General features: G+C 36.2%; 1 protein-coding gene across 3 annotated transcripts in view; it reads left to right on the top strand.

The window, feature by feature from the left end:
- ankrd11 (ankyrin repeat domain 11) overlaps positions 1 to 17054 on the top strand; it is a 113165-nt gene that overhangs the window by 16848 nt on the left and 79263 nt on the right. For 2 of the 3 annotated variants that reach the window (XM_044101060.1, XM_044101043.1), the window contains exon 2: positions 16018 to 16113. The exons of the other annotated variant lie outside the window; for it this stretch is intronic. The gene's annotated coding sequence lies outside the window, so the exon portion shown is untranslated. The remainder of the gene's footprint in view (positions 1 to 16017; positions 16114 to 17054) is intronic. 3 annotated transcript variants of the gene reach the window in all.

The following is a 17054-nucleotide window of genomic DNA, read 5'->3' as shown; positions in this document are numbered from 1 at the left end:
TGGTATTGAAAACACCCACTTAGTCAACTGCAAAACGTTTTTTTTTTTTCCTGTTCATATGAAATATTCTACCACTCTCTGCATTTTTATTGGTTTATCAACAAATTCAGTTTAAAGTCAGAGAATGAAGGCAACGTTCCTGTCATTGCTTTAATCAACAATACACACAGCTTGCTGGACCAACACACATGATTTGTGCAATGTAAAAATACTATTACTGAATGGATTTATTATTTTATGCTCTAACTTTACACTTCAGTGTCTCTTATGGACTACGTGTAAAGAGACTATTTTCACCAACATAAGACTAAGGCTGAATAATGAGTCACAGTTGGGCTTTCTTTGTAAGAAAATACAAACTCCAGGAAATTTTCCCTTTGTAATGGTTGTATGATCACACCTGTACATTTGACTTTGCTTAAAATCCAGCAAGGTTGATTACTAGGGTTGTAACGATATGTAAAACTCAAAAGACGGGACAATATAGCACAAGAATGAGACAACATTTTAATATTTCTTTCAAGAAAACTTCCAAGATCAAATTTATGCTGCAAAGGTTTTTTACTCTGCATTTTTATTGGTTTTGCCTCAAACTAAACAATCTGAAGTCTATCTTGTTCTGATTTATTTTTATCCTGTCGGACCTTCGAACAGTGTCTCAACTGTGCATGGTTTGCTGTACAACATTTACCATTTTCAAGTTGATATTTATGGTGTGTGCTGTGATCTCTGGATCTCCAGCCTTTGGTCGTTATAGCGATCCTTTCTGCCTTCTTCAGCATCTGAACAACTTGAAGTGCTTACATATCGTTTGTGTCTTGTCTTTTGTGATTTGTTGTTTCTACTGAAAACCCAAAATGCCGCCTAACAAATTATTTAAGTATAGCTGGGGACCCTCTGTTCTCCTGTTTGAACTTCATCAGGTGAAGCCCTGCTGACCAGTTAGGAGATGACAATCAGATCAACAAGAATATTGTGATGTATTAACATCGCAAGATCTTTTATGAGATTTTTTTTTACACCCCTATTAGTTGCATTTTCTAAGTAAAATGATCATGCCCTCCCTGCATGCTTGTTTTGATCACCTATATCCAGTGTGTTGTTTTTCCTCATCTAATCCTCATCATTCATCCAAAAATGTAAAATATTTTTGATGAATTGATAACGTCAAGGATCAAATTAATTGCTATCGGTGCATAAAATGTGAAATCCAATTCAGTGTTGCAGCAACGTTTTATTCGTTTTTTCTGAGAAGACGGCATGCAATTTTCTGAAGAAAGTGACTTTTAGTGCACAAAAAAGACGTACCTTCAAACACACAGGCTGTTTGCTGTGAGCACATGCAAGTTTCAGCTTGATGCCAGTATTTGAAAAGACATCTTTTGAATGTGAGAATTTTTTCCCCCAGTCCAGAGAGCTTGTTACCTTGACAACAGCAGAAGATTCGTAGCACAGGGGGCTGAGCGAGTGTGCGTGTGAGCCGAGCCTACCACGGCATGGCTGTGCCGAATAAACAAGCGCTGTCGCTAACTGTGTCACGAGTACTGCTGCCCTCTCATTGCAGATCCTATTCCCTCCCAGCTCTCACTTCCCTCTTTTCTTTTGCTTTCTTTTGATACCAGGCTTTAATTTAGCTCTTTCGATTTCCATGTAACACACTCCTATTTTACCCGTCTACTAGGTGCACCTTTTCCTCTCGTCTTTTTATAACTCCGTGCTCACTTTAGTGCAGCCCTTTTGGCTGTGTTTAGTTTTAACCTTATCTTTACAAAAGTATTATATGGTTATTGGAGACGAACGCATGTAGATGAATTTTGCTGCCGAGCTCGTCTGTGTTGCCCGCTCATGCTGGAGATACGGAGGAATGGTTTTGTCTTGTCCCTCCCTGCAGAAACCAGAGTAATCAATAATGTAGATGTTTTTGAAGAGCAGCAGTGTGGTGTGCATCTCTTTATTTCTCTCCTCCCCCGGCCCGTCCCACTGCTCCCCCATCTCTCCCTCCACACCCTCCAGTGTAAGGTTTCCCCTTCAGTGTTTGTGCGCAGAGGAGCAGATGACTGAATCTAATTAGTGGAGCTATTACAATAAGGCCCGATACCTGATGCCTTGACATATTGCTGGCTGAACCCTGGCTGTTATTACTGAGCTTCTGTGGCTTCCTTTTGTTTGTTTGGTTTTGTGTTCAGTCTTAATGTAGGGTGGGGTTCGTCACTGACATCACTGCACATCCCATCACTGAGCTGTGTGATTGTCGCCCTCCAGATAGAAAACACAGGAGTTTGCCCAATGTCAAATATTGAGCATACTTTTTTGTCATGAAAAAGTATGTACAACTTTTACCATGCACATACGCTATTTATTTTTATTCAACCGGAGCAATTGTGTCCCAAACGCTTTTTATGATGGATATATTGAGGTTTTAGTTTGAGTTTATTTTAATTTATTGGCCAAAACAAACAGATGAATTATGTACTGTTGAGCTGGGATGAGGGATGTTTCCTCAAAGTTGGATCATTGTCTGAAAGATTAGATACATGTAGACATTTTTTTATGTTTGCACTTTGCAGATAACATTTTAGTTGGTCAAACAGAAGGATTCCACATGTTTTCTTTTATTTGTCCCAGTTAGCATCAGAACAGTGTGTTACTGTTGCAAGGGCTTATGATATGCTTCAGTACCAAAAGCATTCTCATTTCAAAAGCATTGAGTATTTTTTATAAATAATGCTTATAAATATAACAATTTTCTAGTTATTAAATTATCATAAACTGCACACTCTTCCCCTCATTCAAAGTTAGGATAGTATTTGCTTTTCTTAGTTGGGTCATTTGTTTACCTTTTCTATTGCATGTGTAGTTATTGATTTTTTTTTTCTTTTTCTACCTTCTTTGCCTCGTTATTTATAGGTGTTAGCAGTGACAGTTCTGCCTGTTTTTAAAGGATGCTTTTAAGCCTGTCCTTATGTACTCAAACCACCTTCAAGTTATACAAATATCTTCCAAACACATCATCTGGATATCGACAACACACAAACCTGCATCTGGATATGTTGCAAAATTTTAGCAAATTACCTTGGAATCACTACTTCAAGTTTCACAAACTTCACTGAATAGGCAGTGTGTAACTCAGAGGTGCCCAAGTCTATTCCTGTTAGATCTACCATCCTGAAACGTTGATATAGCTGCCTTCTCGAACACAGCTGAATCAAATGGCTTATTGGTGACTTTTAGCTCTGCAATGACCTGGTAATGAGACACTGATTCAAAGCAGGGTGTGTAGAAGCCGGGATGCTTTTAAAAGTTGCAGGATAGTAGACCTTAGGCTTGGCTTTGGACACCGCTGCTGAAAGTAACAAGTTGATTTGGTTCTTCTGGATCTAAGTGAAGGTTGATAAATTGTCTCATTGGTGCTCCGTTGCCTACCACTGGACTGGAATATAGACATGAATCATGTTGTTGCCTGCAACACCAAATATAAGTACACATAACTACATTGAAATTAATCAGTTTTCACTGCAGTATTGCATCAGAAAGGACTGCATGGATGGAATATTTTGTAGGCTATAATCTTTTTATGTTTCATGCATTCAAGCCAGTCTTTCCAAGAAATAGGTTTGCCCACAGTTGAACTAAATCCTGGTAGCAAAGATGATAAAGCTCAAGGAGAGTGGTGGTGATGACAGAGAAGTAACAAGGTAGTGAGGAAAATATGGATTAATAATCGATATTATGATATTGATATTGATATCATATGATATCACTTTTCTGAAGGTAATGCAGCTCAAGTTGAAACATTTTATTTTTGATATTTCGAATTATTACACATGCTTTAATCTACTGAAAACAAATACCTGTATTCATTCATTATTTATGTTTTGTATACCCTTGGCATTATAGTTTGCCAGATGAACACATTTTACATCTGAGTGTTGTAATATACCGTGGAGTTTTCCCATCTTAGATTGCCACAGCTATCATTATAAACAGCAGATGTGAGAGATTTGATGGTCATCTGATCATTGCTGTGCTCACCTTATGTAGAGATTCACCCATTTCTCTGATTTTGGATGCTTTATTAAAGGTTTAAGGTCCATAGCTCATTTACAGCATTTGCCTCGGGATGTATGCTAAACAGGGACATTTTGGCTATTGTAATGGGTGGAGCACTCTAGGCTGGTTGGATTGTCTTGGTGAAGAACTATCGCTGAGCATAAACAAGTTTCGCTCTAACAGTATTAACATTTAAAGAATCCAGGATGTTGTACACCTTTGAAGTTGTGTTGGAATGCAGTTGAACTTGGTGCTTCTTAAATCTACTTTTAGCTATTAGATAGAAGTATAGCAAAACCTGAAGACGTGGCCAGCTGTAGGTGATTTATGAAAGGATTTTACAGTTTTTCTCAATTCTTTATGTTGCTGCGCTCATAAACCTGGAGAGCTAATCTCCCCAAATACATTCTTCTGTCTACATGCTTGTACTTGTTGCATAACCTCAGACATTTATGGATCTAATTCACTTCTGCTTTTTCACTTGTTGAATGAACTCATTTCACCTTTTTAGCATTGCGTGCCTTGCCACTGCACTTCATGATTGCTTGTTGAAATGAGCCAAAAACATTGACATTTTATCAGTACCTGAAAACATTACAAATCTTTCGGCCTCTTATTTTGGGTTGTAGCTTAAAACAGTACTTTATTGAGAATGCGAGCACATAAGTAAACTATATGAAAAAGCATAAAATTGTTTACATTTTTAGCTATTACATCTTATGCAAGTCTGGTTCAAGTCTAATCAAAGTCACCCAAGTCTATGAACATCAGCTGTTTCTTTCGGGATGATTGTCCTTTGGGTATTTGATTCAGTTAAAGATACTAGAACTTTTAGCAGAAACTAGAAATTAGATGTTTTGCTCCCAAGAATTCAAGTGACGTTATTTTGCACCCGGTTCAGCTCTGCTTTTACGAATGTTTCAGTCGCCCTGGTGCAGAGTTATTTTCTGGGTTTAAGTGAAAAGATTCATCTTTATCTGCAGTCATAGTCTGTCAGCATCAAAGACACTCCCTGATTCTTCCTGAAGGTCACTGTTGAAGGCAGGGCTGGTGTCATCAGCTCAGTTTCTCTTACAGCAGTGTTGGGGAAAGCTAATAGGACAGCGAACATTTATCAGTGCCAGTGTATGACAACACCTGCAGCGTTGTGACTAAATCCGACCTAAAACATGCGGTTGTTTTCCTTGGAAGAGAGAACCATGAATGTGGGGAACGTTTGTACACGATGATCTCTATTTTATTGCATATATAGACAGTTATTTTAAATGTAATGTGAACTGAGCCACTCTTGAGCTGGTCACATGATATGTGAAATATGGACTCTGTTGATTTTTGCGTAGATTACATATATTTTTAACAGGTCATTTGATTGAGGATACAATTGATCTTTTTCTGGTAATGTCAGCAGTCTTTGTCTGTACACTAAACATGTGTCACCCTGGTTTTGAATTGCTTAGTTCATGCAGATCTATTTATAGTAGTAGCTATGACACATTGTAGTTTACTACTGTTACGACATGCATAAAAATTGTAGTAGTACTGGACAAGACACTAACTGTTATTTTGCCAATTTTCTCAGGGTCCAATAGGACTTGGCTCTGTAAAGTCCCAAATGTATTTGTTAGAAACAGTCATTGCACCTCACTATGAATGGCTGTTATCTGTTTGTTCTCACATTTGCTTTTTTGCCAAAGAGTAATATTGCATCCACACCAGCCACAGCACCTGTATTCATTGAAGCTGATCTTCAGATAACACTGTTTATGCAGTGGGAGTATTGTGGTGTCTGAAGTCTGCACGAAGGGCTCGTCAGAAAGTGAAGAGGTTGACTGTTGCAAAAAACTTTTTGCCCAGTTGCCTTCATATAATGTTTGTATGTAGTAAAAACTAGTCATCTTGCATTATTAGACTTTATTTATTCCCACACATCTCAAAAAAAGTATCATCTGATTAACATCTAAGCCAGACTTAGGAAAATGTAAATATTGCTATCTTACTCAACAGACTTCATAGTTTGTTGGGAATCTATTGAACATTTTGAGAGGTTGAGATCTGATGTTTCGAACAGAAGCTTCAGTGTCCATTTAAACCCCATCATGTCATGTCCTACTGATCTAAAATGTGGGGCACACCAAGGCTCTGTTTTGAGGCAATTTTTGTTTTGCTATGTTATCTATTGGAAAGATAATTAATACATTTAATATCTCATCACTTTTATGAAGCTCTACAACTCCTTAAAAATGTTGAAATTCTTTAAATTGTATGATTTACAATAGTGCATGATATAAATTACAAACATGTTAAAAACGACTCTTACAGTTCTGAGGAAGTATTGTCCCAGGGGGCATGGTTACTCTGATCAGGAAGCAGATTGGACGTCTGAACTTAGGCAAAGCTTTATAAATATTGATATTTTTTTAAGTATCAGTCTCCCTAGAAGGCCACTCAAAATAACTTGTCTGAAACATATTATAATTGGGGAAACATTTCCAGACTAATAAGGTTGGTGTCAGAACAGAAACTTGATATGTGTATTAATTAATTTTCTTTTATTCAGACTATTTTAATGCCATTTTCACACACTTGCACAAATCACTTGGTGGCATTCATATGGTCCAAAACCTTTTAGCAAATGTCTTGACTAGAACACATGTCACCAACATCACTATTGTTATAAAGTCTTAACATTAATTATCTGTTAGCTTTCATGTCATTGCACATTTAAGCCCCTTCCTGTTTCACTGGAGTTTTAAACCCTCATACTCTATCTGGAGCCCTCAGTTCCTTAAACTAAAATCTAGTCGTACTCTGGAGGGCCAGTTATAAAACACGACGGGATCGCTCTTTCCACATTGTTGTGCCTTGACCTTTCAAGTGAGGTTGCTTTGCTTTTACCTTGTCTTGATAGCCTTGACTCATGTAGACAGTAGCTGAAGACACTCTTCTTCACACATGCTTTTTCTTAAGTCACTTTAAAATGGATTATAGGATATTGATGGAATTCACATATACAGTGTCATATATTCAGTGGTGACATGTGCAGTGATGTTTGCTAATATTTGGTGTATTAATATTTATGCTTCCATTATCTTTTTCAGACACCTGGGTATGTTTGGTAACTGGTATTGTCACCTTTTCATAATTGCAGTGTTGGTTTTATTTTTGTCTGTCATGGATTACTTGGGCAGTTTGTGTTTGCGTCTTGTTCCTGAATTTATTTCTTATTGGCATTTGAATGGTTAAACTTGGAATCTAGTTGTTTGTAATCTGTAATAAGAAACAAACTCGCTGCATGCATTTTCATTCCTACTTGGCTTGGTATTATGTATATATATAGATGCAGTTATGCAGTTAAGCCCAGTGATATCTATAGTACCAATACTATATTTAAGTATAGCATAACCTTCTGATTTTAACCAAATACTTTTTCTGATTGGAACAACTACTAATATTTGGAGTTCTACTCTTGATCTGATGATCTGTGGAGGGAATTAGACTTAGAATATTCTATGATGAACATGATTTTTGCATGGCTTATTTAAAAAGGGTTTAAATTTTTGCCATTGCATTTGTCTAATTAAATATAAATAAAAACAGTTATTTTCTTTTAAATTGCTTTGTCCTTAACATTGTTTTATGATCTTCTGAGAAATGTGCTACTTATTTGACTGGCTTTAAGTGTATTTTTCCATCTAATTTTCCCAAAGGTTATAAATAAGCTTGGATTTAACTGTACAGACAAAGGCAGACGTCTATTTTCCTCAGTAAACGTTTGAGAAGTCAATGCTTGTGTGTTTTTGAACAGAATCCTAAGCAGCATCTACAAGCTGAAGAGATGTAGCCGAACAGGGTTATTTGTAATTTGCAACATGTTTTTGCCATTGGCCCCACATGTTTATTTCTGGATCTTGACGGTTGGTTTATGTTATCCATAGCTTCTCGGTTCCTGTCTCCCTCAGGATGTGTCCCATAGGTTTTTTTTTCCCTCTTCACATGACAAGGATCCCCCCCACCCAGTTTTGTTTGTATGTTTGTACTCTCTAAAAATTTTGAGAAGTTAAATGATTTTATTTATTTTTTTATGGATTGAGCTAAGTTTTAGTATTTTGACACAAAAATAAAATTCTAAACAGAGAGGCATTGAAAATTACTGCTTTACTTTGTTAATAAGAGTAAACACAATGGAAATAAATAGCAATACCTGATAAAATGCAATGTTTTTGTTTTGTAAAATATTTTTGATGCAATAGTTAATTTCAATTAAATTTCCATTGTTAATGTTATTTATTTACATAAAAAGCAAACTTAAAACTTTGCTAAATCATGTTTTAAGTTACATTTCTGTATTCAGTCTTCTTTAGGAGTCTGTTAACTTGTCAAATTCAGACTTTGTTGTATTTGCCCATTTTGTTGTGCAGAATTTTTCCAAATCTTTCAGCTTTTGAAGACAGATTGTTTCCACATCCTTTTCCAGGAGACTTCCCAGGTTTTCTACTAAGTTTAGTTTTGATCTCTGACTACTGTATTCCAAAAGCTGTACCTGAATTGATTTTTAGATTTATTCTTACTATAAAAATCTCTACCTCCCCCAACTTTCTGGCAGACACCTAAAGATTTTGGATTAACACTGACTGGCATTTGGAAAGGTTTGATCTCACCGACTTTGACAAAAAACAACATATTTCACTGTGGATATGGTGTTCTTTTTGTTATGTACTGGGATGATTTTCTAAAAGGAAAAAAAAAGTCTCTTTTGGAACTGTGACCAAAGTTCAGGTTTGGTTTCATCAGATCACATTGTTGCTGAACGGTTTTGGAAAGTTTTAGACAGGGATGTATTATTTTTTGAAGTCTGCTGCAGAAGTATACAAGAGGCTTAAGACAATCTCTACTAACCAGAAATTCCTGTCTTAGTCTTGAGCTCTGAGAAGAAAGGCTGCTAACGTTTTGGTCTAGTTGCACTGGTGCGCCACACAAAAGATGGATGCTTCCAAATTTTCAACTACATCACATTTAACTTTGTAGTTTTACAATTTTGTTTTTTTTTTTGTAATCACTGTTCATGATGTCAATATTGATTTGAAAATGGTTAACAATCTAGTAAACAAAGTTATTTGAAGCAGAATTGTACAATTTAGGAAATTTAGTAAAATGTGTTAAAATTATAAAATGATTAAATGGAAGAAAATCAAAATTAATACAATGTTATAACATTGTTCAGCAGCTCACAAACACATCAAATTGAACATTTAGCTACGTTTAGGCATTTCTTTTGTAAAGAACTATTTCTGACTTGAACCTGGTGAGGAGAAGTTCTTCTGGAATATTTTAGGCAAAGTTAAACTTGATCATCATCTCTCTCTCATCTGATATTGGCTGCTGCCTGCTGCTGAAAGGCTGCGGGGAGAGTAGGCACTTGGGAGAGCTAGCCTGGTTGAAGCCTGCCTCTTGTTCTACACTTTGTTTCGCACAAAAAGTCTGGAGACCCGGCTATGGAGAAACGATTGCTTGCTGGAGGCATGGGCTTTGTTGAAGTTTTAAATGATAGGATCCCTAACATTTGTCCGTAATGTACATAATATAGCAGCTCGATGAATCTTACCAGACATTGCATTTGCTTTAAACAGCATATTTATGGTGAGCTTCTTGTTTCATCAGTTTATTTTATTTACTTTTTCCAGTTTTCATTAAAAGATATGTATGGTAGGAACAGTGTTTGGGTTCAAGTCATTTTGTAACCTAGTAATGTCTGGATAATTTTTACTTCCTGAAACTTGCATGGGAGGCAGTTTCACTTTTATTTATTATTTATTTGCATTTGATTTTATTCTTTTCTTCACAGGATGAAATGCCTGTTTCTTCTGGATTCTGTAGATTACTCTGCTTCATTGACTATCTGCCCTTCTGTATAAAATCACTTTTGCATTATTTAACTTGCTTTTGGAGACTAGCTCTCCACTGTAACTTTCTCTGGCTCCCCTGTGAACTGAATTTGACCTGGACAAGTAACTATATTCAAATCATTGATGCGTATACACATCATAACAAGGTTGAAATGAGCACCAAATTCTGCTTAAAGTCAGTGCGTTGGTATCACTGTTAAAATGCAAATGGTAACAGATGCTGCTGTGTTCTTGTGGTTCTGTCTGTATGTTTTAATAAGTGTTCAAGTAGAAGGCAATTGGTCTTTTTGTTAAAAAACATTTCACCACTGTTTTTTTGTTGCCTAAAAAGTCTTTCTAGTTTTCATGGATGGAGTATCTCATGCCAGGTTTATATATATATATATATATGTATGTATATATATATATATATATATATATATATATATATATATATATATATATATATATATATATATGTATGTATATGATGATGATACCTATGTACAGTGAAATAATTTTGGTCTTCTGTAACCTCTCCAAACTACAACGTTTGCCTATTTTGATCATTTCATTAATGTTAGGAAAAGCCAGCTGGAATTTTTTTTTTTATGGTTTGTTAGATTTTCTGTATTTGACAAATGTGTTCCAAAGTAGAAATGCTGCCAATGAATCAAAAGATGATTCAGCAAAGCACAGTGGAAAATTGCTAGAAGCACTCTATATTAAAATAATGGTTAAATAATAAGTACAATGAACAGGGTTTCTCTGAGGAAAGTCACCTGTTTTACAGTGATGAAGTAGACAAAGAAATGGATTTTTCAGTTTTAAGTCTTTCTAAGAGCAATACCTTCCTCTATAACTTACTACGGATACATTTACACAGCAAATAAATGCGAACCAAACTTGATTTCTTCTACATCATTGATGTGAGACATGCATCACAATTCTGCACCAGAGGCAGCCAGGTGTGGTAAATACGGATGTAAACACTGACTGAATCTTGTGCCAATCCTTTTTTTATGTCTTATGATTTTGAGAAAATACTGTCACCTCCAGTTACTCAGCAACCTAAAAACTGATCCGTAGACATCCATTATTACTCCCCTAAACAGTGCGGTGCTGTGTGAGGCCTGCATATCTCTGCACTTGGGCTGCTTTGGAGTTGTAAACAGGTCACACCCAAGTCTAACTGTGTTTGCACTTATTTAGTAGCATGAACAAAAAATGTATTTCAGAAAAATTGTGGAACTAATACAGAGGACACCATTGTGTATTCTCTACACAACAACCACACATTTTGGCTTTTTGGGCATTCCATACTAACTAACTGGTAGACTGTCAGAAATAATATCACTGCCTGGGTTGTAATTAAAAAGTCATCAGTTCACAGGTACTTGCTTCTGCTGATTAATGTTAGATAAAGCACCATTACATTGATATTGTATATAGTAATGAGACAGCCTTGTTTGGGTTGCACTTTGTTGAACATTTCATGGTTCTGTAAGTGAGTAGCCATTCTGTCAGCTGTTTGCACAGAGGCGGTCACTTGGCTGGCTCATGCTCTGGATCGCACACCTGCCAATGGTTTTCTATATATTTATTTTCTGGGAAATTTGTTACTGATGCACAATATGTCTGCACAGACATTGGTATTGTCCATTATTAGTAATTTCTTTAATGTATCGGTCTGATAGATAAAACTGAGCCAGTACTAACAGCCAATATTTAATTCTTTATTTTTGCTTTTTATTCTGAAGGTGGAGGGAGGGCAGTGTAGTATTTATTCAGCCACCTGACGGTCCACATTTTCACATTGGTGCACTGCTAGAAAATTTGTAACTAGGGTGTGCACCATTAGTTTTTGAAGAAGTTTTTATTGAAACGTGTTTATATTTACAAATTTCACTGTATTAATTTAGAGAGATTCAAAGATTGCATTCAGTGTTATAGAGACAGTTTATTGTAACCTTTTTATGCATAGCACTTTCTGCTAATGGATATATACATATAGTTAAATGTTTATTTTGTAATCATGAGGAATTGTTTTTTTTCTCTGTACCTTGATTATTTCAACAGATTAGTACTCTTCTTCCCACAGGGGAACTCCCCTTAGGATTCGCTTCAGTACAAGCACAAAAGCGCATCTTGCTATCATCATCATTACTCCTCAAAGCCATCCCAAAGAGGTCTGGCCTTAATCCTGCTGCAGTCCCACCTGCCACCCTTCCTGTGCTAAATCTGACAACTAGATTCTACTTGCTAGTGGTCTTAAATCCCTCTGTGGTGCCTTAAATCCAGATAGATGAAACAAATGCGGGTTCAGACCAGGGTGGAGGGGGTGTTAACCATAATTACTGGAATGTCAGCCCAACACTGGGCCTCTGTTAAATATCCTCACATGTTGTCCTGCCTAAATCCTGATTAAAGCCCTGTTCTCGTTGTATAGCTGAAGAGGGCATTAGGGGGAAGGGCTGCAATATTTCACTGAGTTCTAAATTTCTTTCTATGATGCTGTGACTTTATAGTATTTATTGATCATCAAAAGTCACTTTCACTATTAATAATAATGACAGTCTTACAATGTCAGATTTATTGTAGCTGCATAATTTAATTTTACTTGATTGTATTCTAGTTGAGAAGTATTAACATGTTGTCTTTTAAGATCATAAGCAGTTCAAGTTTTGAAATGATATACTACATTTGTTCAAAAATTATTTTAATCTATAAAAGTGTTTGTCCAATTTAGGGTAATTTAGAGTCATTTATATCAGAGTACAAGTGTGCTAAAACAACAATAACATTGTAGCAATGTTCCTTTAGCATTTTGTGAACTCTTTGAGTCAGAACATTAAATACAGGAAACCAGTTGGTACGATGACGAGAACAGATTGGTTCTCTTGCTTTAAAAGAAGTAAGGTGGATTTTTACTGTGGGAACTTTTTAATAAGCTGGAGCCATTTTCCGGGGCCGTTGTTTTTGCCCGTGTCATTTTCACTGCAGGAAGGGGCGCCAGTCAGATTTTCAGGGAGGTAGTACTTTCTGGATGTGTCCAAACAATATTAGGAAAACAACAAGCTGATGCTGTTGAATATTGCAGTGATGATATCCATTACAGAAGCCCCACATTTTCCTCACTACTTTTCATCACAATGTCCTCTCTATACTCACACTTGATGTAGATCTGACAGGTCAAGAACAAAAGGTTTAGAGTTTGAAGGACAGTAAATTACTGTTCAGGTGGCCAAGTATGTTTTCAACATGACTTTTAATAAAAGTCATGAAAGTCTGAAGATATGTGTTCCAGATACTATAGATTAAATTACCACTGTGTGCTTAAGAGGGAGTGTCATTTAGAGTAATTTATATCAAAGTACGAGTGTGCTAAAACAACACACTTGTACTGGTGGTACACTGGTGGTAGGTTCTTAAAGAGACTGAGACCAATTTGGCTGTGACGCAAAGTCAAATATCTTTTAAGTTGCTTTTGATACATGCAGCATTTTCACAACTGAAGGTAGCATAATTACTTTATTGCCTAATAAAATTACACTGTACATGGAAATACACACCCTTTCAGACATCCTGTTCTTTTATTTTTGCAATATTTGGCCCACAAGACTGGCCTCACATTCTGATTTGTTTTGGCTAAAAGAAATCCATTTAAATTTCCAGTGTGTCCTGCAGCGAAAGAAAGCCGTAGCATGAAAAATCTGAAATAATTTAACCTTACAAACTATTTCACATGCCCACTTGGCAGTGTTTGTACAGACAGCTGGCAATTTATCACTAAATTGAACATTTGTTGACTTTCCTTTTGGATTCAGAGACGAACTGTTGTGAGTGATGTTGTGATCAAATTTACAGGAGCAGCATTTGGGTTTAGCTAAAAATGCTAATTTTAAAAATTGGTGAGCCATGTCTGTCTTGCTTGCTCATTTATAATGCATTGCTCATCTCTTACGTCAGTGTAATAGTGTTTCAGATATGGGAAACATGTTTAGATGATTTACTATTAACTGTTGAATCACTACAGCAGTGATTTGCCGATTCAGAAGTTCACTAACCCAATTTAAACCTAATTTAATGATGAAGATGCAATTAAGAAGAACATTTTCATCAGGCTTCGGATATTGTGTCTGGCATAAGACTGGTACACTGTTATGATTAATTCCTATATTTTGTACATTGTGTGGAATTTAAGAGAAACTGGAGGGAATGCGTAAATTTAACAGATTGAAGTAACACCCGCACAGTTGCATTTCTTTAGCTCGTAGATGTTGCTTATCATTCTGCAATCGAACCTCGCTGTATTTCTTTGGGGCCTTATCTGGTTCCCTCAAATGATTGGATTACATTGCATGTACCACCTGCTTTACAGAAGCAAAAAAAAATAATATTTTTTTTACTACTTGCACCTGTGACAAGGATGAATAGGTAAAAGCTGAGGCTGGCCTCGTATTTTATCTTGTTAAATTTTTACCTCAATAAAAATTTTATTCCATTGCCTATGTATGCTTTTTATTATTATTGCTTTCTGGATTATCAAACGTATGAATTCTTTTTTTCCTGAAGGAAGAAAATGTCATCAAGTGTGTGTGTTTTTTTTTTTTTTACCAATCGTAGCAATATGACCAGGTTATAAATCTGTTTTTGTGTATGCAAATTAATGAGTGTGTATTGTTTTTCCACATCACATTTATGCATTTGCCAAACTACATATATTTAGGGTTAAAGTATAACACTGTTGAATCCTAATATTGGATAACATTGTGTGGCTTTTTCAGCATGTAGACAACAGGACTGTGGAGATTGAAACTAAAATCCATATTAATCGTAATAGTTTGGTTTTGGTTGGATATGCTCAGATCAAGTTAATCATTTGGTTGTAATCAAAGTTTGTCATTTCCATTTTTAGCTTGATACATGTTTTTTGCCATGTATAGGGAATGTTCTGGTCATTTTTATGTAATGGGATTAATAAAAACAAAGGCTATCGGTGGGCTAGATTAATTATTTCTTGAAACTTTTAATTCTGACAATGTTTCTTGCTAAACATTATAATCAGTTGAATTTTTTATTTCAATGTTTTTGGGCTTTACATGTTTTTTTTTTTTTTTGTACATTGTCCCTGTTAAATAAACTAATAAAGTAAACTAAACATGGAATGTGTGTGTACCAAGAGTTCAATACTGGTATTAGCTGTTTCATTAGTCAGGCTGTCTGCTCAAGTTGACTTTTCAGTCAGTCGGCTAACAGGCATGCAGCTTGCAGTTTACCAATTGTAATCTTAAGAGTGACTCATGTGATCTGTGCTACTGAAAGTTTTTTCAGAGACCTGAATGTACAGGTTGTGTAAGCCAGCTCAGCAGCAGTGTGTAGCAATAGGTGCTGAGCGAGGCAGAACGCATTACTTTTGTCCTCCAGACATTGGGAGACAACTCTGGTCACAGTGGCTTTTTTTATGGGAACTTATTAAAAGAACCATAGATTCTTTGTGACAGAAGATTTTAGTGCTTTTGAAACCCTAAACCCTTCCAAATGTTGCCACCATAACGTTGCAGCATTTTTCTACCCACAGAAGCCTGGTTGGCTGTGGACACATTTTTTAAAAACCATTGTAAAGTGAAACTAGACTCCCAATACTGTTCCCCCTTTAATATTGTTCTGAATCCGCACCAGTTTGTCACTTGTAATTTAGTCATAATTGGCCACAAAGACCATGAATCAATTAAGCCTTAACATTTGAAACTCGGAGCATAAAAATCAATGAATAGCTAATCTGCCCCTCTCCATGGTAGAGCAACCATCTACTCTTGGGGGCTAGATGGTTGCTCAGACTATATGATCTATAGAAAGAACCAGTATTGAGGTTTGTGATTCTGCATAGCTGTATAGCTTTACAGTTCCCAACTTCATGTTTATGTTTTTGTCCATTTTCACTGTGCCAGAAAACTGTGCGATTACTGATCCTGGAGGGAGAAACATGACCCTTTTGTATCCACATAGACACATTTATGGCAAGGAATGTGCGACTGTTTGTGTTGTTTCAGGAATTAATGCTATTTTCTATCTTGTTTTTCAGGATTGTGGGGACGCTACAGCAGCAGGTGTTTTTTTTTTTTTTTTTTTTTCTTGTTGGATTTTAGCCCACTGACATTCTCCCACAGCCATGGAATCGGTAGGTTCAAAAATATCTTTTAGAGAATTTCACATCAAGCCTGTTTCTGCTCCTTTTCTAAGGCTGTTTCTGTTGAGGCATTTTTAGTAAGCACCTATTTAAGCTTATCCTTTTTGGGTTTTTTTTATATTTCTCCTTCAGAATATGGGTTGTGTTGCATCACGTATGGGCATTCTTTATGATGTGCCACCAGAAACCTTGTGTCTTACTGCCTTTACCTTGTATTGTTAGACATGCAAGAGATGAGATGCCTGTACCAGCAGGCAGGCTGAAAGTACTGTAGTATTGAGCTCTATCCACTGGAATGCATGTATTAAGAATGAGGCTTAGTGCGTGCCTAACCTCTGCTTTTCTGCCCCTTTGTCAGAGGCTGTGTGTGTGCTTGTCTATAAAAAGTAGGTCACAGCCTCTGTAATGCACAACTAGCATGTGTCCAACAGAAGTCCTCCGAATCCCCCAGTCTCTATTTCACAGACACATGGCAGCACGCACAAATATGGCTTCCTGTTGGTTGTGTGACTGTAGCAGAAATGGCATACAAAGTTGTAGTTTTGGGTGAAATAACTGTGTGTATCATGTCTTTGTCAAGAATATTAACACAGCATAAGCAAAATTAGGGTAAATTTTGTCACATTTAGTGTTATCACATCTCTACTAATATAGTCGTTGAGTTATTAGTGAAAATAGAAGGCAGATGCAATGTGGAGAGATATCAGGCACATTTAAAGAGGAAGGTAAAATAAATACAATTCATAAATTTGACACCATGAGATTGTTATAAGAATCAACCAAAGTTCATTAAAAATAAATCTTAAATGGCATATTACCATCTGATTAAAAAAGCCAAATTAGAAACAGTCAAATTTGTCTTATCTAATATTTGTTTCTCAGTAATGGCTCCTTACACAAACAGGTAGTGTTTTGACCTTTTCCTCGCCTTT

The sequence above is a fragment of the Gambusia affinis genome, linkage group LG02 (assembly GCF_019740435.1).
Source record: "Gambusia affinis linkage group LG02, SWU_Gaff_1.0, whole genome shotgun sequence".
NCBI lineage: Eukaryota > Metazoa > Chordata > Actinopteri > Cyprinodontiformes > Poeciliidae > Gambusia > Gambusia affinis.
Note: the sequence above shows the minus strand (reverse complement) of the source record. Positions and strands in the feature narration are given on the sequence as shown.